The sequence below is a fragment of the Lygodium microphyllum genome, chromosome 4 (genome assembly GCF_053477565.2).
Source record: "Lygodium microphyllum isolate KBCC chromosome 4, Lygodium_microphyllum_v1.1.10, whole genome shotgun sequence".
Classification (NCBI taxonomy): Eukaryota; Viridiplantae; Streptophyta; class Polypodiopsida; order Schizaeales; family Lygodiaceae; genus Lygodium; species Lygodium microphyllum.
In genome coordinates this window covers 64857505-64862694 of record NC_141138.1, presented here as the reverse complement: position 1 = coordinate 64862694, position 5190 = coordinate 64857505, and the positions used below count along the sequence as shown (strand labels likewise).

Genomic DNA, 5190 nt, shown 5'->3' with positions numbered 1-5190 from the left:
ATTACACTATTCGGCAGTAATCCTTAACAGCTCATTATCGGGTTTTGAGAGAGACTTGTCTTGATCACTGCTCGTGTAACAATGAAGCCTTCAAACTCTATGAGTATCACCCATGTCTTGCTACACAAGCATTCATCCCAAAGCCTTCAAAATCAAGGGTCTAAGGATTGCTAGAACATAAAATACAAAAAAGTATTGAAGCTGCCATAAGAGTTTAGGAAAAACAATTAAAAGATTGTGGCTACAAGTATATCTCCCTTGCCAGTCGTGCCACTAGGTACAAGAGTTGGATTATTGGAAGTTTGTGAAAATTAGTCAAAACAACACTTAGAAACATTGTTTTGAATTATTCAAAGGATGATGACATTCAAGGAAGCTTGTAAGCTTGACTGGACTTTTCCAAAGAGAAGACAATCGATTCGGAGAGACTTGCCTGGAGACGGAGTTTGAACGCAAGGTGACTTCCAAGGTTCAAGGCCTGACTGGACTTTTGGAGGCGAGAAATTAGAATACGAGAGAGAGAGAGAGAGAGAGAGAGAGAGTCAGTTAACCCAAGAGGCCGGGGCGAGTTGCGACGACGTCCAAGCCTGGAAATTTGATGGGACAGACTCTTCCTATTTAGACGCTCCTACATACAAAATCAATATACAATCATGAGCGAAGGAAACACGATGAGTCGGCTGTGGACACTTCTATTACTGGCTCTCCTTCTCAATAATATGCTCTCAGCAGCTACATCCACTACTGCTGCTGCAAATGCGCGATTCACTCAGCCGCCGCCGCCGCCGCCTCCTCCTCCTCATGCAGGTAATCATTCATACGTGTGTGTATGTTTGTATATATGCGTGTCTCATTAAGGGCTTCTTAACCTAATTAATATCATCTAATTCCCTTTTCAACAAGTATGCTGCCCATGATCAACCATACTTATGTGGCTTGTCCATGGGATTAGCTTATAACCCAGATGGACCCTTCAGCACCCGGCATCAGTACCGTGCGGTCACCCCGGTAAGGTCGATATATTGCGCCTCTCATGATACTTAGCCGCAATTGATATTTGACGAACACTGGTCCTTGAGCTTAGGTAAGTAATGATGATTTTCAAGGTACTCATCGTTTGTTCATTTCTGCAGCCACCAGGGCCTCGAGGATCCGACCAGAACAGCGGCCGCTAAACAAAGTTCCACAGTCTACCCTGTGATGTCTTTCGAAACCAAGCAAGGCCTGACAATAGCCCATCTGGCGCATTCTAAAAGCGGCCATTGTTCTTGTTGGCTTTTGTAGTAGGCAATATAGCCTCATTAGTAGTGATTCATGGTTGCACCTATTAAGGTCTCAAACTTTGAAAAATGAAAAATTGGTTTTGGCCTTACTTTCTAAATAGTGATATGGTATCTTACGCTATATCTTCAAACGTGGCCTCTCCTTGCTTGAGGTTAAGGACTACTAGTTAGCCACTACCTCTGCTTCGCTTGATTGGCATAATTGTGAAGTGGACAAGGAAGTAGTGGTTGCTTCTCTTTGTTTGCAAAAAAAAAAAAACCAAGCAACGTGCTTCACGCATGATAATATAGGATTTGCTCTGCTTATAACAATATGTTTCCTTAAGCTTCTTGAAACTGTGACGCAAAGTCTTTAAACAAAATCCAGTTGGTGTATTAATAAAGTATATCCTAACTTGGATAAAATCACCTAACTGAGTAGGTCAAACTGCTTCCAAGAGCTTCCAAACAAGCTTTAAAGCCACATCTTTCTTGGTTAAGCGCTTGACTAGGATACAAGATAGCAAAACCTAACTAAAACTCTACATGCATTGTGCACTTACATGTACATTACCTCATTATGGAAGTTCCACATCTTCTCCATCACTAGACCAATATTTGACAAACCAATCATTTAAATTACCATTGTCCCCAAAAAGAATCATGGTCATATGGATCCCTTTGTCTCAGAAGGCCTTGATGAATTCTTTAGTCACTACCTTAGTAGTGGATCTTTTTGTGACTAGGATTTACTTACAAAGGCTTCTCACCTTCATTCGAGATATGGTCTTGCATGCTCTCCTCTTCTTGTTGTTATTCATCAGTCAAATGATAAGGTTGTCATCGTAACCAACTTCCATGAAGCATTTAAATGAAGAAATCTTTGAGCAACATGAATGAGGATTTTTCAATGCATCAAGCCTAGTGAGCCAAGTTTATCCCTTTTCTCCTAGGCATAAATTAGTTTGAAGCTTGCACCTATTTTTAGCATTATCCATAAGGTTCTCCACTTTGCAAACCTACTCGAACTATTCAATGAAGCAATAAGGGTTGTCCTCAGCCCTATACTTATCTAATCTCTTAGGCACAAGAGGGATATTTACTTGATCCTTAGTCCTATTGTATATTCCTCATCTTGGTTAAGAGAGTTTAAGTTATGTGAGTTCCTACTTGAAGCATGTGTGTGGATCAAGCAAGCGTCACTACACGAGATTTGATAACAAATCTTGCAAGGATCATGTAGCTTTAGTATTCAGTAGCATCCTTCGAAACTATCCATTTTAGCTTGCATGTTTGCAAGTTGTTGTCTGGTATCATTGTTGATGCCCATCAATCAATTAAGAATGTTTGTGCCTTTATGAGTTTTTTTTCCATGGCGTCACGAATCATGTTTGAGATATTGAAGTTGGCAACGTGTTGAAAAGTATCAATGGTAGACTGAAAAATTATTAGTGGTTCCTCTCAAGTTTTGGTTCTATCCATTGTACTGGGTACCATGCTTGTAATCTCTAAGTTGACTAGTTCAATGACTTTGTTGATGAGATCACATATAGGGGTGTTTTCCATATTAATCGGCTTACTAGAACCAAGGTCTTTGTTCATTAGGGGAGATGAATGGTGTGCAAATCGGATGATGTTTGCACGCGTAGTGAATGCCGGAAGGTCCCCAAGAATAAAGAACACTACAAAAGCTTCATAAAGACAAAAAGAGATTTTGCATGACAAGAGATAAGAAGACCAATTGGGTGCAATCTCCCCCCATGCCTTGTGTGAGCGCTTCACAAGGCATGTATTTATAGATTTATTAATCTCCAAGCTCAAAAATAGCCCACTTTACAATTAGCATGCTTTTGGCTTTTGTGTTTGTTTTTGCCCAAATAAAAAGTAAAGCATTTGGGTGTCCAAAAATCGTGTTATGCCCAAATACAATGTCAAATAATGAAATATGTAAACCAAGTACACATGCGCATACAAAATAATAAATATTTTTCAAGCACTTTAATAAATAAGCGCACCTAAATAAATATTGATGCCATGCCTTTAGTGATAAGATACGCGTCCATAAAAAATAATTCTTCTAGATAATCTAAATACATGTCATCGCCCACCAGTGCTTCCCAATGCCACCACTGCTTACTCTACACATCAAGTGAAGCATTCACAATTGTTAAAAAATAATAAGATAAAACTCACAAAAGTGAATATCTAGCAGTCTTTAGCTACAAAATAATTAAATAGGTTGAAACTCTATCCTAACCTTAATTTAATTTGAGTGCACTCTAAACTCATAAATGTCCATTAATTTAAATATGTATTTTACAGAATCACCTGCTATGGAATCACCCATGTGCACATTAAATTAATATGATGCCCAAAAAGGATAGGCGTTCCCGTCAACTTCTCACACAAGGAATCCACCTTGTGTACGAGCCTTGGCAAATAAATATAGTTTTACAGAATCCACTTAAAAACCTCACAGAATCCAACATGGAATATGCCTCATGGCATCATATCCCCATGGTGGGATAGCAATTGTCCTCAATTGCTATTAGCTCAATGTGGAGCGAGCAGTGAGGGGTAAGCACTTAGGTCGTGGGCGTGCATCCATTGGGCCTCTCTTCAACATGATGATTTTTAAACTTAACTAAATATCTGGAATATCTACAACCAGTTCTAGTGGTCATAAAGTCAGTGTCTAGAATAGTTTCAGGTTCAAGGATTTCAGTTGCTTCTTCTAATAAAGGAGGGTTTTCATAGATATGGTGGATAAGTAATTGGCCTCTAAAAGGTCGTAACAAACTGATATGAAAAGTATTATTTATCGTCCAGTGTTGGGGTAGTTCTAATTTAAATGCATTGTTATTAATCTTGTGAATTATTTTGAAAGGTCCATAAAATCTAGGTGCTAATTTAACAACAGGATGTTTCTCAACACTTTATAATCTTCTCTTTTCAATGCATAACTAAACATAATCATCAATATTGAAACTCATTGTTTTTGTTTTTTTATTTACTTGTTTAGTGTATGATTGCTAAGCTTTCGCAATCATGTTTTTAACTTGAGCAAAAATAGTACCATGCGTATTGGCAATATCATCAGCAGCTTTAACTTTCTTTGACAATGATGTAACAGGTATATGCAATCTATGTCTATAAATGATTTCAAAAGATGCTTTTTGTATAGCTGTATGTGGTGTATTATTGTATGTAAATTGAAGTAGATGTAAGTGTATATCCCATGTTTGTGGTTTTAAAATTGTGTATATACGCAAAAGATCTAAAATTGTACTGTTAGTAGCTTTTGTTTGCCCATTGGTTTTAGGATGGAATGCAGATGAGAAATCAATCTTAGTATCTAAATTAGCAAACAAAGTAGTCCAAAAATTGTTATAGAATCTAGAATCACGATCAGAAATAATAACTTTTGGCAAACCATGGTTAGGAAAAATAGTCTTCAAAAATAATTGTGTAGCTTGAGATGCAGTTAATGTTTTCTTGCATGGTAGAAAATATGCTTGTTTGCTAAATCGATCTACTATAGTCCAAATCATATCATGATTAGCTTGTGTATTAGGCAAACCAATTATAAAATCCATTGAAATATGTTCCCATGGACGTTCAAGAATTGCTAAAGGTATTAACAAACCGTATTGCTTACCATGGTATCGCTTGACTCTTTGGCAAATTAAACACTCAGAAATAAAGTTAGAAATATCATATTCTATTTGTGGCCAGTAAAAATCTTCAACCAATGTCCTTAAAGTGGAAATAATACCTCTATGGCCTTGATATGGAGGACAATGAATTTCATGCAACACAAATTATCTAAATTGAACAGTGATACACAATCTTTTCTGATAAAACATAAATTATCTAAAATGAACAGTGACACACAATCTTTTCTCATAAAACATAAATTCATCAGAAT

The 5190-nt window shown here is 37.2% G+C and overlaps 1 long non-coding RNA gene across 2 annotated transcripts; it reads left to right on the top strand.

The window, feature by feature from the left end:
• The first annotated feature begins 574 nt into the window (after positions 1 to 574).
• Positions 575 to 1419, top strand: LOC148037114 (uncharacterized). Of its 2 annotated transcripts, XR_015690777.1 has the most exons (3): positions 575 to 807; positions 953 to 1008; positions 1134 to 1419. It is a non-coding gene; the product is annotated as an uncharacterized LOC148037114 (long non-coding RNA). The 2 variants fall into 2 exon arrangements; XR_015690778.1 differs by lacking the exon at positions 953 to 1008.
• Positions 1420 to 5190: the final 3771 nt, after the last annotated feature.